This window comes from Oncorhynchus kisutch, linkage group LG4 (genome assembly GCF_002021735.2).
Source record: "Oncorhynchus kisutch isolate 150728-3 linkage group LG4, Okis_V2, whole genome shotgun sequence".
Taxonomy (NCBI): domain Eukaryota; kingdom Metazoa; phylum Chordata; class Actinopteri; order Salmoniformes; family Salmonidae; genus Oncorhynchus; species Oncorhynchus kisutch.
The window spans coordinates 62,246,957-62,266,132 of NC_034177.2; the positions used below are offsets into that span (position 1 = coordinate 62,246,957).

Sequence of the window (19,176 nt, forward strand, 5' to 3'; positions counted from 1 at the left end):
AAGCCTAATGCCCCTGCATTTGGTACACACAACGTTTTAACAACTTTTTAACAACCTTTGTTCAACTACTGTTTTGTTGGTTGTTTGATGCCATACTCACAGGGAAACTGTTTTGTTGGGTAAGAAACTGGGTTGTAGAGTGTCCAGTAATTCCACATCATCACACACCACTTTCACCCGGAACGTTTGTCTGCCCAACCTCTTGGACCTCTCGGAGGAGCAATGACAGCTGTCAATGAAGAGGTTCCGGCAGTTTCCGTTCGTCAGGCATGTCCTCCACAACCCGACAACAACGCAAAGTAAGTTCAGGAGTTTCATTGTGATCCAAGACTTTAATTGAATTATTTTCCAAGTTATCTCTTCCCAGTAAATAAAGCAAGTGCAGACCATTTCAAATAGGCTTCTTCTTGGTGAATGGTTACCTACCGATCAGTTATTTGCACGTTTGACAGTTATTTATGTATACAAATAAGTATGCTCTTTGACTACTCCGAAAACACCTGTTATGTGTTTATACTGTACATAATAACGAAACGATTTGCTTTGTAGGACTATTCTTTCACCGCGCAGTATCATTTGTATTATTTATGATACTGTTTCACATTTACAGAAACCTGTGACATCGGTAGGCCACCTAAGCGTTACTAGATAAAAGTTAGCACATTTGTTACCACTATCCTAAAAGTTTGAATTCCATGGGAATGCAGTAGCCTATTACTCTGTCTTCGCCGTCGGCAAGAACAATATCTTCTTTCAATAATGTGTCTGTTGTCACTTTTGTAATTGTACTCCTACAAAGTTATCCGTTGTCATAAATCCGTTATCAACAGGTTGCCACATATATCCCCATCCACGTGTGCCGCGCAAGGCGCTTTTCCATCCACGTCTTGCTCCTTCAACCATGGGACTTGTTGCAATTATTCAGTGCATGGAAGTTGAAAAGTCCCTCCTCCTCCAAGGCAAGGGGCGTGAGTTGGTATTGTTATTACAATGATAAACCATATGAATCCATATAAATGGGACAATACACAAGTTGACCTTAACCTGTTCTAAACAACAAAACATTTAATTGTATTTATTCATGATTTTAAGGACCACCATGAACATAACATTAGGCCATCCCAAGAAATACATTTTCTAAAAATATAATTACTAGTAATTCTACGCCAACCTACATCAATCTGCATCAATCCTTTATCAAGTGGTTCTGAAACGGAATGGTGCAGGGGTTCAGCCTCAGACACATCTAAGATCAGATGACCACTAGATAAGGATCACTGAAGGACACCCGGACACACACCGCGTGTATAGCCTACAATATGATATCCATGTGTTTCTGGCTCCTGGATACAAACTCAATGCCATGCTGAGAGAGATGTCAGATAATTGCTCACTTATTGAGGACATAATGCATCAGCACGGTCACACCTTGGCAACTAAGAAAATGCATCTTGTCCATCGATAATACATTTGATCTCTTGGCAACCAAATAAAAATACCCCAGGAAAAAAACACTACATTGAAATCTCAGGGACAGTAGCAATCTATGACTGAACATAACATTGTGCCTCAGAGAAAGCTAAAGCAGTAGCATGCTCATGATTGAAGACCTCCCGTCGAGTTGATAGCTAACATAGGAAACTGAGAAACACCTAAATCGACAATGCAGAGGCCATGTTTTTATACACTTATTAGAGATCAGTAATGTGGGAACATAGACCTACAGGCGACAATAGACCTCTTCACCAAAAAGTACAGAACATAAAGGAAATGTATACATTCATGGTACAACTTTACACTAAAACAGTAGATATACAATATGATATGGTGGCTCTCACAGCAGGACCACATTTCTAGTGTGTGTAAGTTGTTCAGTACTGTCATCTACAGACAAAGAGTGCAGCAGTGATATCAATCATTTCCCATGCATGCCTGTAGTCAGAGCCCTTGGAGACAAAAGCCCCGACAGCTGGTTGGGCTCCTGAGCTTGGGCGAGGTGCTTCCCCTGTGTGTGCACTCTGCTCCACGCCAAATTCCTCTCTCATTATCCGTATTGTCTCCAACACAGCTAGACTAGGAGCACAAAGGAGGATTTCAAACCGCTCCCTGACCCTTCTGAGCAGCCCGTGTTTCTCGTTCATCTCCCTGACAGGCAAACATGGAGTGTCTCCTACAGGAGTACACAGTCACAGGGAAGAACAGATTCCCTGTTCCTCCCTGTTTTTACAGAGGGAAAATAAAGCCATATTTTCTCCCATATTGTGGTGCCGGCCCTTTGACTGCTACTCACACTTGTTTGCACAGATGTATATTTACCCTGCTCAAGAAAGTACAGAGGCAAATCTCACCGCCAGCTGACCTTGAGATATGTGTAGGAAAATAAGTTGAGCTGATATCATCATTTGGCATGACACATTCTTAAATCGGTGTTCACTGGGCTACTTGCATTGCCTTATTGGAAAACAGAGCCCTCACAGTCTCGCTGTTCTTTGTATTCGTCTAGCGCTATGTTGTTCTAGCTTACTTATTGAAGTATCATTTTGATCAGCCAAGCATAACCTTTACAGCATATTGGAAATTGTTTACATGCCTTATAATGATTATATTCCAGCTGCTACCTTTAGCCTTCTGTAGACAACCACCCACTGGACACATCATGTCATTATAATGTGGAAATGTGGGTAATATTTGTAGGAGACTTAATAAATGAGATTTCAACCTCTATTCACCCACTCAAAAAGTCAGCCTGAGGTTTGTTCAGTTCCCAATGTGTTATCACTAGGCTTTCAACCATCTAAAAGCACAACAAAGTTCAAAAGAGGAATACCATGTCAGATATTTTGTATTTATACAACAACTAAATGTGTTATCACTATGCTTCATCTAATAGCACAACCAAATGACCTAGGTTGCAGTTGAGATTACATTAAAATCACATGTGATCAAAGCTGTTCTAGATTTTGCACAGGTTATTATGGCAATTGTGAAGATTTCCACAGACCTGCAACCAATTTCTATGATTACATAATAAGACATTTATAGTTACAGTCGGCTAACCTCAAACTGTGGCCATGGATGTGTTAATCATTGGAAGGTTGAATAAATACTTTGTTAATAGGCTATTTACTGTATTGCAAAAGTGATATTCAATTGTGTTTGGCTGTCAACGCAATGGAGACGTTAATTCAGCGTATCAATTATTAATTTGTAGACATACTGGAATTAAAGCCAGACTAAGTCAGTGGCACAGATGGAACTGTCCAAGCAGAAGATACATCTCCTTCAAATGTTGATATTGGGTTGCGTTGACAACCAAACACAATTCAATATCAAGTTTGTCTTCAAATTAATAATTTATATGTTGGATTCACATCTCCATCTCAACCAAAAATCTAAGTTAAAGAATAGGACTAAATGAAATCAAACGTTAATTGCACTTTAAATACAATTTGATTTAGTCCTATTCTTCAACTTAGATTTTGGTTGAGATGGAGACGTGAATCCAACATGTTAATGATGAACTTGACGATTACATTTAGAAATCAACCAAAGCTTGATACCCTAGGCCTATATGTATGGTTTATTTTCAGTTGAACCCTGGGTTGAATTGAAACAAAAGATGTTGATGACTTTGCAAATGCTATTAGGCCTAAATAGTCTCATTGATGATATATTGCATTTCATTTGCTCTGGTGAACCTATCCTTGGGAATGACTTTGAATGCAGCAGGGACTATATTTAGTTATTAAGAGATTCCCCAATTGTTATTCTCACGATAGCACATTGGTACTAGTCAGTGACAAATATCAAAGCTATGCAGGGTTGGGTTTGGTTAAAACCTTGGATGTAAGACTAAATGGATAGCTATAGATAGATCAAGTCTCCAGTAGGAGGTGCTGTCCAGCCTATAGTTTTTTTCTTCTGAACATTGAAGAACTGATGTTTCAAAGGTACAATACAAGATCACTAAATTGTAGCTGGTCCCATCAGATAACATTGCACACGTTAGTTCTATGCTAACCTCAACAGGTGGTAGTGATTATATTCTGGTACTTCTTCATGTTAAAATAGGTCAATCCTGGCCACTAGAGGGATATTTTAAACCTACAAATTCAAGGTTTACTTGTTCCGTTGGTCTGTAACAAAATGTCATGTGATCAAAATTGCACTGACACATCCTTGACTAGGCTACTAGCTACTACTAACGTTGGACAACATTTTTCACATTTTTGCATGCTGTATATGACAAGATCCCACATTTTTGTTTATTAGTTTCACACACATAAAGGGAAATAAATAATCTGCTTTTATGGGAAACATAAAAATGAGGTCCTTACAACATGTAAGTTTATCATATATAAAAAATAAAATAAATAAGAAAAGCCTTATGGATTGTCAAATAGCAGTCATGTCACTATCGCTTCTCGGTGGCACACACTGCTGAAGCTGTTGACTTTCACAGGAGGTTGGTGGAACCTTAATTGGGGAGGATTGACTCGTGGTAATGGCTAGAGCGGAATGAGTGGACTGGTATTAAATACAACAAACCCATGGTTTCCATGTATTTGATGCCATTCTATTCGCTGGAATACACTGTCGGTAACTGGAATACACTGTCGTTACACGTCGATCCAGAGCATCCCAAATGTACTCAATGGCTGACATGTCTGGTGAGTATGCAGGCCATAGAAGAACTGAGAGGAATTGTATATTTTCCTAGCCACCGTGCTTCTACACCTGCATTGCTTGCTGTTTGGGGTTTTAGGCTGGGTTTCTGTACAGCACTTTGATATATCAGCTGACGAAAGAAGGGCTATATAAATACATTTGATTTATACAGACTTGTAAACTAATCATCAAGCCCTCAATGAGTTGAATCAGGTGAGTTTGTCCAGGCCAACAATACAATTGTGTGCTAGGGTACGTCTAGGCTACTACATTTCAAACAATGTCAATAGAATGCTCACTGTGCATCCGTTGCAAATGGGGTCATGCATGGTTGATCCAATCTAATTCACATAGGATGTCGATGTGGTCTGAATGGTCCAGACATACAGTGGCAAGAAAAAGTATGAACGCTTTGGAATTACCTGGATTTCTGTGTAAATTGGTCATCAAATTTGATCTGATCTTCATCTAAGTCACAAAAATAGACAAACATAGTATGCTTAAACTAATAACACACTAATTATAGTATTTTTCTTGTCTATATTGAATACATAATTTAAACATTCACTGTGTAGGTTGGAAAAAGTATGTGAGCCCCTAGGCTAATGACTTCTCCAAAAGCTAAATGGAGTCAGGAGTCAGCTAACCTGGAGTCCAATCAATGAGACGAGATTGGAGATGTTGGTTAGAGCTGCCTTACCCTGTAAAAAACACTCACAAAATATGAGTTTGCTATTCATAAGAAACATTGCCTGATGTTAACCATGCCTTTGAACAAAGATATCCCAGAAGACCTAAGATTAAGAATTGTTGACTTGCATAAAGCTGGAAAGTGTTACAAATGTATCTCTAAAAGCCTTGAGGTTCATCAGTCCACGGTAAGGCAAATCGTCTATAAATTGAGAAAGTTCAGCACTGTTGCTACTCTCCCTAGGAGTGGCCATCCTGCAAAGATGACTGCAAGAGCACAGTGCAGAATGCTCAATGAGGTTAAGAATAATCCTAGAGTGTCAGCTAAAGACTTACAGACATCTCTGGAACATGCTAACATCTCTGTTGATGAGTATACGATACGTAAAACACTAAACGAGAATGGTGTTCATGGGAGGACACCACGGAAGAAGCCACTGCTGTCCAAAAAAAACATTGCTGCACGTCTGAAGTTTGCAAATGTGCACCTGGATGTTCCACAGTGCTACTGGCAAAAGATTATGTGGACAGATGAAACTACTGTTGGAACTACAGATGAAACTACTGTTGGAAGGAACACACAACACCATGTGTGGAGAAAAAACGGCACAGCACACCAACATTAAAACCTCATCCCAACTGTAAAGTATGGTGGAGGGAGCATCAGGGTTTGGGGCTGCTTTGCTGCCTCAGGGCCTGGAAAGCTTGCTATTATTGACAGAAAAATTAATTCCCAAGTTGATCAAGACTTTTTGCAGGAGAATGTTAGGCTATCTGTACGCTAATTGAAGCTCAACAGAAGTTGGGTAATGCAACACATAAGTAAATCAACAACAGAATGGCTTCAACAGAAGAAAATACGCTTTCTGGAGTGGCCCAGTCAGAGTCCTAACCTCAACCCGATTTGAGATGCTGTGGTATGACATCAAGAGAGCAATTTACACCAAACATCCCAAGAATATTGCTGAACTGAAAGAGTTTTGTAAGGAGGAATGGTCCAAAATTCCTCTTGACTGTTGTGCAGGCCTGATTCACACTACAGAAAATGTTTGTTTGAGGTTATTGCTGCCAAAGGAGGGTCAACCAATTATTAAATCCAAGGGTTCACATACTTTTTCCACCCTGCATTGTGAATGTTTACATGGTGTGTTCAATAAAGACATTAAAACATATTGTTTGTGTGTGATTGATTAGTTTAAGCAGACTGTGATTGTCTGTTGTTGTGACCTAGATGAAGATCAGATCAAATTTTATGACCAATTTATGCAGAAATCTAAGAAATATTTTTTCTTGCCACTGTACATCAGTTAAGGCTAATACAGTATATTTCACAGCTATTCTCTTATTGAATTAAACTCCGACATTGTTCTTTTTGCCTCAGTGGATTGACATAAACTTATTCTGCCCAAGTTGCCCAAAAGTGTTTTGCAATTAGCGTGTATTCGGCAAGCTTACAATTAGACCCTAAAGCTTAGGTTAGGCTAATGCCAAATACAAATAATTAAAGAAAAAAATAAATGTAGCCTGTAGATATGAATTGCACAAGAATGATACATTTATGGATTTTTAATGCATTGTTTTCCCTTTATTCAACCTACCCGCAATCCACCCTCACCTCATTCACACAATATTTCATGACCCTCAACCTGCCCACGTACTATACTAGTGTGCTGTACATTATAAAGATTTTAAATGATACTGCATTTCTGGCATCTCATGTAGGCAATGCACATGGACAGTATCTAAGGGAATGTAATGATCAAATAAGAAAGGGCGCAAGGCACCTGTTACAAATACGTTTGCAACACAAATGTGGGTGGGCAGGCCTTATCTATAAGGCACGGAATGCTCAAAGTCACTGCCACATTAGAAAAGATCACAGAGTAACAGAGTAACCCGAAGTGAAGAACTGATGATGTGAGGATTTCAATCTTTCACATGTTCAGCACAATTAATCTGTCTAATCTGCATATTGTATGCTACTAATCTGCATATTTAGAACTAGAAGACATTAATGTATAACCTCGTCCAGGGTCAAATCATGCATATTACGGAATGGTGATCCCAAAATACCCAGACAGTACCTACTTTAATGCCATAGGTAGAAGACCTAAGGTCTATAGTCTTCAAGACTAGTTCTGGACTAAAAAGCAGATTGTGCGGAACTAGGCATAGTCTGTGTACGGGACCCATGGTGTCAAGAGCAAACAGAGGACAAAACCAGAGTTGCTTTCAAACATCCAGCATGTCAAGTGATCTGGCCTGTGTGAGCTGGCCTGCTTATGTACTCACCATGTACCCACAGTGTTCCAGTGGCAGGGCGGAACCGGCTGATCCACTAACCACCACTGACCACCAGCCACCTGATTACTGCTTAACCCTCACGGAAGGTTTGGTCCGGGCATAATGTTAAAAACAGAGACCATAAGATACCTAAATTACTTATTTTTAGGTCATTTTATGAAGTTGTTTGCACAGTAAAGGGGTAAGCTAGGCATTTGTTTGACAAATCTTTTTCACAAGGTTATATGATCGTTGCATCACACAAATTGTATGAGGAAACGATCAGTTTGTTCATTAGGTGTCCTATGTAGTATGATACTACTATAGAGCCCCACAGTGGAGGTGTCATAATACCCATAAAGCGTAGCAGTCAAACAGGGAAATGGTTCCAATGGTTCTTCCACCCTTCATTTTTCCCATAGGGGATTTTATAAACACTTAAAATAGGGGATTTGTTTTGTGTACGCTTACCCCAGCGTGACATTAGGGTAACCATGTAAATCTCTCTGGGACAAGGGGACTTTAATCAATATATTCGGCTCTATTTACTCTCAGATTTGAAAATGCTACTTAGAGTCAAAGTAGACATCATGCAAAACTACAAATCCCTGCAAGCTACTGCACATTATCTCTAGCTGACACCTTTGCTAACAGGTATTGTGTCAATTTAAAACTTGCACAAGACCGTTAACACAATTGTCCATTTACAGAAATGTTGCCAATGTATTAATTACTACATTTAGATTGTTAATCCAAAGATTCTTAGCCTCATCCAGATCATCATGGCATTTGTAGTTCTTTATTATAGCCACATTAGCAGCTAGTTAGCTTTCATTTTTGGGATGTAAATCCAGGCAAATATATTGGTAAAAGTCACCTTGTCCTAGAGAGATTGACGCGGTTATTCAAACGTCACACCAGGGTGTGCCTACATGAAACACAGCCATTATTTTAAGTGTTTCTAAAGTCTCCTATGTGGAAAAACTATTGGGACCATTTCCCTGTTTGACCGCTAGGTTTTATTGGTTTTATGACTGTGGTACTCTATACACTAGCACCAATAGAACAACATGGCTTATGATGAAGGCTTTGCTGGCCGTCAGTCATTCCTTCAATCTGTTGACTAGTATACAGTAGTTACTACTTATTAGCCTGAAGACATGATAGACCTTCAATTGACTGCATTGGCTAATATTTGTGCAGAATTTGCTTGTCATTTTAAACTTCATGAAATGATTTTGCCTTTAATATCAACTCCTCTCTGGTGATTTAAAAATTGTCACAATAAATGTTAACAAAGATCATTGTTGGCAGTTCTCGTCATTAGCACTCAGTTGTATGTAAATAGCATTTTCTGTGATTCTCCAACATCAGCAATAATTCTGATTATAATAAGAAACTATTTTTGCTCAAAATTCGTCTTGGAATGTTGTTTGATATAGTGTAGCAGTGACAGGACTCTCAGGAGAAAGGGAATCCATATCCCAGCGCTGTGAGTGTAGCAGCAGTCAACCTCATAAGTATTCCGATCCCTTGCAGTAATCCGGCTTGCGTGAGCAGGAACCCAATGAGGAGATGAAGTCCCATGAGAGGGGGTGGTGGGGGGGGGGGGTAGAGAGTGTTTCTCTGCTGTCCTTTACATGTCCTCTGTCTGAGTTATCACAGAGGTCTGTCTTCCCCAGTCTCCCTGTCTCAGTATGCCTCCAAACATGAGGCCCCAGTCCCAGACGGAGAGAAAGTCATACACACGCACAGCAGTCTCCAGTCACCCATGTGGCCTATGACAGCAAGATGGGAATGAATCCACAATAGTGTGGGGGGGGATGCCAAAAGTATTCATAATCGCAACAGCAACTCAAACACTTTCTTCATTCACAGTCGGCAATAATGCTGATTCATTTAAACTACTAGTCCCTGTTTATATACTGTACTAAAAAGGCAAATGGATGGGTAACATATTAAAACAAGCTAACTGTTGAATGTTCTATTTAAAACCAATTTAAACAAAGACATATTGTCTAAGGAGGTGATACAAACAACTCCCCTGAGGTTGTTTGCTGTGTGAACTTTGACCCTGGTGGCCACAAAGCTAGAATGGCACGGATGCCATGCGAAGGCTTCAACTTTGTACAGTATATCTTCTCTACCCATCTCTGCCGGATAATTGGTGCCTGTTCTCTGTAGTGAGATGGGTCATCATGAAGTCAGCCTAGAGCTCTCCCACTCTCCACTGCAGAGATTTCACGCCATGCTATCCGACTGTCGGTAAAGCTCTCTACCCTTACATGTGCTTACTCTATTAAAAGAACCCGCTTTAGCTCTTTTAGAAGAGAAGAGATGTCTTCCTCGTAACAGCAGAGTAGAGGAGCTTGAGTCTAGCCTCCTGGGGATGTGTGCAAACAGGCCGTTCATACAGCCGCTCTGCTCTCATGCCCTGTAAAGAGAGTATTTTTGTTCAATCTTTAATTCAACGGGGCTCCACTAGTCCTTTACATGCTTCTCTTCCTCCTAGCTTTCAAGGGTGGCATTATCATTTGTATTAAAGGGCAACTGCACTTCCTGATTTGGCCTGGTTTTTCATAATTGCTCATTAGAAATGCTAGTGGCTGAAGGCAAACGAGTGTTGTCTTGGAGGTGTGGTTTGACGTGGGTGTTTCTTGGGTGTGTCTTTGCCATTCAATAACAACAAAGGCCAGTAGTGAGTACAGCGAGGTAAGCTAAGCTAGCTTTGCAATGGAAATAACAAAGTTTTGAAGTTGAGGACTTCTCCCCTTCTGACTGACTCGCCATCTCAGAATGGTCAGCTAATTCAGTTCTATGTGTAGGCTAATGTAAGTCTGCGCTGACAGCAGCTAGTTAGCCAGATGCAGCTATTACCAAGCAATGATATCTTTTCTAGCTGATATTTCTCTGTCAAATCAGTAATGGCAAGATAGCAAGAGCCAGTGTCTAGACTATGTTTCAACACATTGCTACAAAAGTAACTTGCAAATTAGTTTCAATGTTTCATAAGGTCATGTAAATACATGTTACATATTACAATGGAAACAGTATCAACTGCAAGTTGAATGCCTAGTCTTGAGTCAGCTCAGCTGTCATAAAACACAATATTCTATAACTGGCTAGTATTGTCTCATCTCGTCTCTCCTTATGTGTGCTGTTAGATCATTCCCGCGGGACCAATCCCAGAACTACTAATATCCCTACAACAGGTGTAGGCTACATGTGGACATTGCACAAACAATGGCCAGCTTGAGTGTAAATACATTGAACAACAACAAATCGCTGCAGTTCGTGTAACAAAGACAAATATTTTATGCTGTAAATATCATAGTGATATGCATATAAAGACTGTAGGAGTCATTTTGGCCTGTTTAGTGTGTTGTGTATATGTTGTCTGTCAAGGGTTATTTGAACTTGTTTTGTACACTAGAGGGCACTATATGTTGGGGTCATGGGTCACGAGTCACTTGTGTACATACCGTAGGCAGCACAGGTGACCAGGGAGGGTTAGCACAGGTGAGAGGAGAGCACATGCAGTTCTTACTGTATCACAGATATAGCTTATAGAATTACTCTCTCTTTACCTTTTCTATAGGAATATGTGTTTTGGAGCTATTTATATTTTATATGCGCAATAAATGGGAATTTCACCCAAAAAGAGTGACGTTTGGAATGCTGATTTTTGTGGACGAGTTATGGACAGCTCTTTCCTGTGCCAGTGGTTTTTCAAGGTGTCTGCAGCATTGTGACGTATTTGTAGGCATATCATTGGAAGATTGACCATAAGAGACTACATTTACCAGGTGCTCGTTTGGTGTCCTCCATCGAAATTATTGCGTAATCTCCAGCTGCGTGTATTTTTCCATTTGGTTCAGAGGAGAAACCAAACTGCCACGAATGATTTATCATCGAATAGATATGTGAAAAACACCTTGAGGATTGATTCTAAACAACGTTTGCCATGTTTCTATCGATATTATGGAGTTAATTTGGAAAAAAGTTTGGCGTTGTAATGACTGAATTTTAGTTGTTTTTTTCTTAGCCAAACGTGGTGAACAAAACGGAGCAATTTCTCCTATACAAATATTATTTTGGGAAAAACTGAACATTTGCTCTCTAACTGAGAGTCTCCTCATTGTAAACATCTGAAGTTCTTCAAAGGTAAATTATTTTATTTGAATGCTTTTCTTGTTTTTGTGAAAATGTTGCCTGCTGAATGCTAGGCTTAATGCTATGCTAGCTATCAATACTCTTACACAAATGCTTGTGTAGCTATGGTTGAAAAGCATATTTTGAAAATCTGAGATGACAGTGTTGTTAACAAAAGGCTAATATTGTGAGTGAATATATTTCTTTAATTTCATTTGCGATTTTCATGAATAGTTGGTAATGAGCTTGAGGCTATGATTACGCTCCCGGATACGGGATTGCTCGACGCAAGAAGTTAAGTGACTTTGTTGAACAGGGTAGGCACAGGAGGTTGTTGGCACCTTCATTGGGGCGAACGGGCTTGTGTTAATGACTGGAGTGGAATGGAATCAAACACATGGTTTCCAGGTGTTTGATTCCAATCTATTAGCTTCGTTCTGGCCATTAGTATGAGCCGCTTTCCCCTCAGCAGCCTTCCGTCAGGGTATGGTGGTAGGTGCTAGGCACACACCGGTTTGTGTCAAGAGCTGCAACGCTACAGGGTTTTTCACGCTCAACAGTTTCCCATGGGCATCAAGAATGGTCCACCACCCAAAGTACGCCTAGTTAACTAGACACAACTGTGTGCGAAGCTGTCATCAAGGCAAAGGGTGGCTACTTTGAAGTCTCTCAAATATAAAATATTTTGATTTGTTTAACACTTTTTGGGTTACTACATGATTCCATATGTGTTATTTCATATTGTTATATGTCTTCACTATTATGCTACAATGTAGAAAATTGTAAAATAAAGAAAAGACCTCGAATGAATAGGTGTGTCCAAACCTTTGACTGGTACTATATGTTCCCACACCTTGCAAGGAACCAAATGTACTAGCTGGGTATACTATTAGTCCTGGAGTTAACCTAACCACTAATGATAATGTAATCAGTGCTGTGTGTATATGTTTGTCTTGTATGTTGTAAGGAGGTGCAACATTCCACTGTGCCAATGGACTACACCTGGGCCCGAGTGAGTAATGCCAACCAGTCAGTGCCATGTTGGCACGTCCTTTGTGAATTTTCTTCTGAATCCGGATCTCTGATTGGCTATGTTCAACCGTGTATTTACTGTTGGCTTCCATGACTTTCTCTCTCTACCTCCCTCTGTGATATAGGAGCTGGGTCTGATATAGGTACCGAAGTCGGGCTCCTTCATGACCAGTATCTGTGACGAGAGGGGCCTGGAGCTGATCTATGCTGCCATGCCTATCAGCTTTTAAAATTGAGTTCTCTGACTGATACATGGGGCTGTGTATTCTTCAAACATGTCAGGGAACTCCTGTCTTATATGTGACACCATACAGAAAGGTATAATATTTGCACATTTTTATATTAGCAGAACACTCTTTCTACAGTATTTTGTGAAGAATGGTGTATTGTTACACTTATAACTTATCAAAACACCTCACTTCTGTAGGCTACTGATTGATGAGTGGTATGAGAAGAGTTCCATCCTCCTGAATCTCACATCTGCCTGTAGTTATTGAACTCTGCCTGCTGGACCCATGGGTTGAGGCAAACTGTCATATCCAGATGGAGTGTCATGCACTCCACCCCTCCAGCCACCTGACTCCACCTGTCCATACATTACATAGATGGAAGGGACTTCATCACCCACACTCGAGACTTAAAGACACAACCTGGTCTCAGAGCATTTCATATTATTCTGTACGTAAATCTGAGACACCCCATTTAGTATCATATGTTATGTTTCGTATGGTATGTATTAATTTGTGGATGTCCATCATGCATTTCGTATGATGTTACGAATTACAATTCGTATGATATGTTACTAATTTGCAAAACCTATAATAAGTTAGAATTTGCAAAACCTACAATATTATACGCCCACCCATCCACCCTTCTTTAGTTTTTGCCTAAAGTAACCTTCTGTCTTATGTAACCATACCAAACTTAACATATCATACAAATTCTGAGCTTCCCAGATGTACTTTTCCTATGCTACATCTAGTCTATGAGACCAGGTTGCCCCCTACACACTGCAATACATATTTTTATTGCGCCAACCTGTCACTCAATCATTTGTACTTGTTTGCTATTTGTATATAGTGACATAAAACAGAGGGGCTAAAGTTTGAACTGAGGGGGGCTATGCCCCCTTTAGCCCCCTTGTGGATCCAGGCCGGAGTTAAGGTTAGAATTAGGAGTTAGGTTAAGGGTTAACGTTAGGTGAAGTAAATAGCTAAAAAGTGGTAAGTAGATGCAAAGTTGCTAATGATCCAAAATGCTAAAGTTGTCCATGCTAAGATTTCCAACACGCAATCTTTGGGTTGCTAGACTTTAGCGTTATACAGCCACTCATCTACCCAGACCAACAGGTGTCATACCAACAGTAACATATCATACTAATTTGAGTGTCCCAGATTTACATAGGCCAGTTTAATGTAACCTAATATAAAGTAACATATCATACTAAATGGAGTGTCAAGTATCTTGGTCAAATATAATACATTTTTTTCTGAGACCAGACTGATGATCCATACCCAACCCTCTAGTAAGTCATGAATAACTCACTTACAAAACTCTGTTGTTTTGGACTTTATAACCAAAATTATAATTTTTACACTGTAGTAAATTTGGACACTATAATTAATGCTTTGGACTCATATCGATGCCACATAGTCCATTTAAAACCAGAGAAGTTGGTTCTATGGGTCAGTTGACCTTCATAAAGGATGCATGTGAGGAAATCAAGAAATCGTATGACTTACAGCACACCACATAAACCTCTATAGAGAACTCTACAGAAGGCTTGATCCAGCATGGATCAAGAGGACTAAAGCCGTGTTGGGCTCTGGTGGTGACATGCTCTCTGTCATCTAATGGAATGATGAGCCGGTTGCCTGTTCCCCACCTCCCTCTTGTGTCATCCCTGCTTATGTTTCCACACACCCATAACCTCCCATCCAATCCAAACCAGGGTTCTGAGCTCAGAGCTCTCTAATTGTTCCAAACCACCGATTTGGCTCGTGTGGCGGCATCCCCAGATTTCCCACAGAATCTTCTGCCGTGCTGCCACAGTAAATCCTGGGAGGATGCAGCGGGTAGCAGGCTGTGGGCATGGAAAGGGGGTCAATGCCATCACCATGACCTCAAAACCTGAGGGTCACAAATCCCAGATCTAAGAGGCAGACAGCCTTGAGAATCTGAGCAGCTGTGCGTGTAAACTCAAATGCTAATTTCAGAACTAACATTTATGAACAACGGTGTTATGCTACCACTCCTCAGACATGCTCTGGCTAAATGGAAAAAAAGAGAGACTCTCCCTTCACCCCTAGTTAGCCTGCGGCTGTGGCTGTTGGGGCTCCCTGTGTGTGCGGTGGTGGTGAGGGGGAGAGCAGGGGCACCTCCAGCTGAGAGGCATGCTCGCTAGTTGGTTTGGATCACCCTGCATTGCCCGGGGGCGGAACTCTAAGCCAGTGCTTCCCAAACTGTGGGGCGCACATGAATTAACATTATGCATGGCAAAAATGTATTGAACTCTGCCTGCTTTTTTGCAAGAAAATGTAGCTTTAAAACTGCAACATGTTCTCTGCACCCTATGACAATGTGTAGAATTGCATGAAATGAGCTTTAAACCTGCAACTTTTGCAGGGATGTTCCCCAATGGTGAAAGGGGGGCCTGAGTGAAAACGTCTAAGCAGGTTAGAGTGCTTCATAATATACAGTGGGAGGACCACCAGTACAGTGCAATTGAAGAGGTGTGTTCCAAAACGCTATATCCACCAATGTTTCACATTTGTGTCTGGATCTCTCAAGTGAGGTGTAAGAAGGATGTTCCTAATTCATAGGAGAGATGTTTATTTTTTTATCAACAGGTTTTACTTTTAAACTTTCATGTGCCTTTAATAACAAACTTGTAGGGTATCTGTAATTATGAATACATTTTAAAAAATTACAAACATAGTTTATTTCTCATGGAGAAACAAAGGATTCTTCCTGGTTAGCCTTAATTGGCTGAGATAATGAAGGTGCTGGTCATGCCGAGAGATGAGTCCTGATTGGTCTGCCATGCAACAGTCTACCACGGATTAAAAAATATATATATAATAGACATCCCTGTTAGTGAGTGTTTCACCTTTGCCAAGATAATCCATCCATCTGACGTGTGGCATATAAAGAAGCTGATTACCTAGTGCTGGGGACAATAAAATGGCACTCTAAAATGTGCAGTTTTGTCACACAATCCAATGCCACCGATGTTTCAAGTTTAGAGGAAGCGTGCAATTGGCATGCTGACTGCAGAAATGTCCATCAGAGCTTTTTCCAAAGAATGTAATGTTTGTTTCTCTAACAACATAATTTTAAAGAATTTGGCAGTATGTCGAACCGGCCTCACAAACGCAGACCATGTGTAACCTGCCCAGGACATCCGGCTTCTTCACCTGCGGGATAGTCTGAGACCAGCCACCCGGACAGCTGATGAAACTTTGGGTTTGCACAACCAAATAATTTCTGTACAAACTGTCAGAAAGCGTCTTAGGGAGGCTCATCTGCATGCTCGTTGTCTTCACTAGGGTCTTCACCTGACAGCAGTTTGGGATTGTAACAGACTTCAGTGGGGAAATGCTCACCTTCGATGGCTTCTGGCACGCTGGAGAAGTGTGCGCTTCACGGATGAATCCCAGTTTCAACTGTACCGGGCAGATGGCAGACAGCATGTATGGCATCGTGTGGGTGAGCGGTTTGCTCATGTCAACGTTGCTAACAGAGTTCCCAATGGTAGTGGTGGGGTTATGGTATGGACAGGCATAAGCTACGGACAACGAACACAATTGCATTTTATCTATGGCTATTTAAATGCACAGAGATATTGTGACGAGATTCTTAGGCCCATTGTCGTACTGTACCATTCATCCACCGCCATCACCTCATGTTTCAGAATGATAATGCACAGCCCCATGTCGCAAGGATCTATACACAATTCCTGAAAGGAAAATGTTCCAGTACTTATATGGCCTGCATTCTCACCGGATATGTCACCCATTGAGTATGCTTGGGATAATCTAGTTCTACGTGTACGACAGCGTGTTCCAGTCCCCCCCCCCCCCCAATATCCAGCAACTTCGCACAGCCATTGAAGAGGAGTGGAACAACATTCCACGGGCCACAATCAACAGCCTAATCAACTATGTGAAAGAGATGTCACGCTGCATGAGGCAAATGGCTGTCACACCAGATACTGACTGGTTTTCTGATCTATATTCCCAGTCATGTGAAATCCATAGATTAGGGCCCAATGAATCTATTTAAATTGACTGATTTCCTTATATGAACTGTAACTCAGTAAAATCTTTGAAATTGTTGCATGTTGCATTAATATTTTTATTCAATGTAGTTGCTTGGTATATAACGGCAGCTGACGTTATAAATTGTATCTCAGCCACTTTTCCCCTCATGTTGGTTAAGTGTGCCTTGAATTCTAAATATATCATTGACAGCAAAGCATCACCACACCTCCTCCTCCATGCTTCACGGTGGGAACCACACTTGCAGAGATAATCCGTTCACCTACTCTGCGTTTCACAAAGACATGGCGGTTGGAACCCAAAAAAATAATAATCTAAAATTTGGACTCATCAGACCCAAGGACAGATTTCCACTTGGCCCAAGCAAGTCTCTTCTTTGGTGTGGGGGTGCTTTGCTGGTGACACTGTCTGTGATTTATTTAGAATTCAAGGCACACTTAACCAACATGGCTACCACAGAATTCTGCAGCGATACGCCATCCCATCTGGTTTGGGCTTAGTGGGACTATCATTTGTTTTTCAACAGGACAATGACCCAAAACTCACCTCCAGGCTGTGTAAGGGCTATTTGACCAATAAGGAGAGTGATGGAGTGCTGCATCAGATGACCTGGCCTCCACAATCACTCAACCTCAACCAATTTGAGATGGTTTTGGATGAGTTGGATGGCAGTGAAGGAAAAGCAGCCAACAAGTGCTCAGCATGTGTGGGAACTCCTTCAAGACTTGGAAAACCATTCCTCATGAAGCTGGTTGAGAGAATGCCAAAAGTATGCAACGTTGTCATCAAGACAAAGGGTGGCTTCTTTGAAAAATATCAAATATATTTGGACTTGTTTAACACTTTTCTGGTTACTACATGATTCAATATGTGTTATTTCATAGTTTATTCCACAATGTAGAAAATAGTGAAAATAAAGACAAACACTTGAATGAGTAGGTGTGTCCAAACTTTTGACTTGTACTGTATATGGTATATATTTTTTGGCATTAGTTATACTGTTTTAGATGTTGATTATTGCACTGTCTGATTAGATAGTGAAAAAATGACACCAATCTCTTTCATAAGCTTATATAACAACATTTCTAAAAATGGACATATAGTGTTTTGAATGAAACTCTTCATATCAGGACTTACACCCACCAGTATGATGGCCAACACACCAAGACCCGTTAGGTTTTTCCATTCGTTATGACTCTCACTTTAGTCCCTTGGGAAAATATTCTGCTGAAGTGGTCAACTGGAAATATGCTACATGTAAATGTTCCTACTCAACTGCTTTATTTTATAGGCAACTTTGATGGAAAATTGCTTTATAGCTATTACACATGAGTAAATGGGGAATTTATTAACATTATTACACAATTGACAAGGCAAAATATATTTCAGTCCCTCTGCTTTTGGATTGTGAATCTTGAAGTTGCATCTCAGCCATTCACAGAGCTTTCTTAGACTTTTTTTGTTGCTGTAATTACCAGGCTTTGCACACTTCCTTTGCCCTCATTAAACAACATTTTTAATGGATGAGGTTTGAAATAAACATGTTTCTCACTGAGGGGGTGGGTTGGGTTAATGTTCAGAGAGTTTGTTAGCCTTTAAAGTTTGTTACCACTAAAGAAAGTGCCATAGATATGTGCACAGGAAGTACCTATGGATGACTGTGTGGTTTAAGAATGGTGTGAGATACGTACAGGGAAATGAAACCTCACTGAAGGTCTTACTTCAGACAGCCTTGTTCTTTGAGAACACGGAAATATTAGACTAGGACTGAGAAACAAAAGGATGGGTTCAGTAGGAGGTAAGGTCAGTGGAAAATACAGCTTCTCTTTGTAATAGGAATAGGGCAGCAAGGGCACCCACATGACTTTGTAAGTCCACCATCCTTGTCCCTCTAGTTTCAGATCATGCTTCCTCTGGTTAAAGTTAACACAGGCCAAGTTATTCCTCATGTTCACACTCTGTCTCCAAGGGGCCTTGGATGGAGAGCTGGATGAAACCGAACCCTTAGCCCAGAACCCATATTCACATTCCCCAGTCCTGAGCACCTCTGCTCTGCTACACTCCCTCCACT

At 40.6% G+C, this 19,176-nt stretch overlaps 1 long non-coding RNA gene across 1 annotated transcript; it reads left to right on the forward strand.

The window, feature by feature from the left end:
* Nucleotides 1-236: 236 nt before the first annotated feature.
* On the forward strand, nt 237-15,877 carry LOC116374016 (uncharacterized). Its single transcript, XR_004209815.1, has 3 exons — nt 237-299; nt 12,761-12,805; nt 12,951-15,877. It is a non-coding gene; the product is annotated as an uncharacterized LOC116374016 (long non-coding RNA).
* The last annotated feature ends 3,299 nt before the right edge of the window (nt 15,878-19,176 follow it).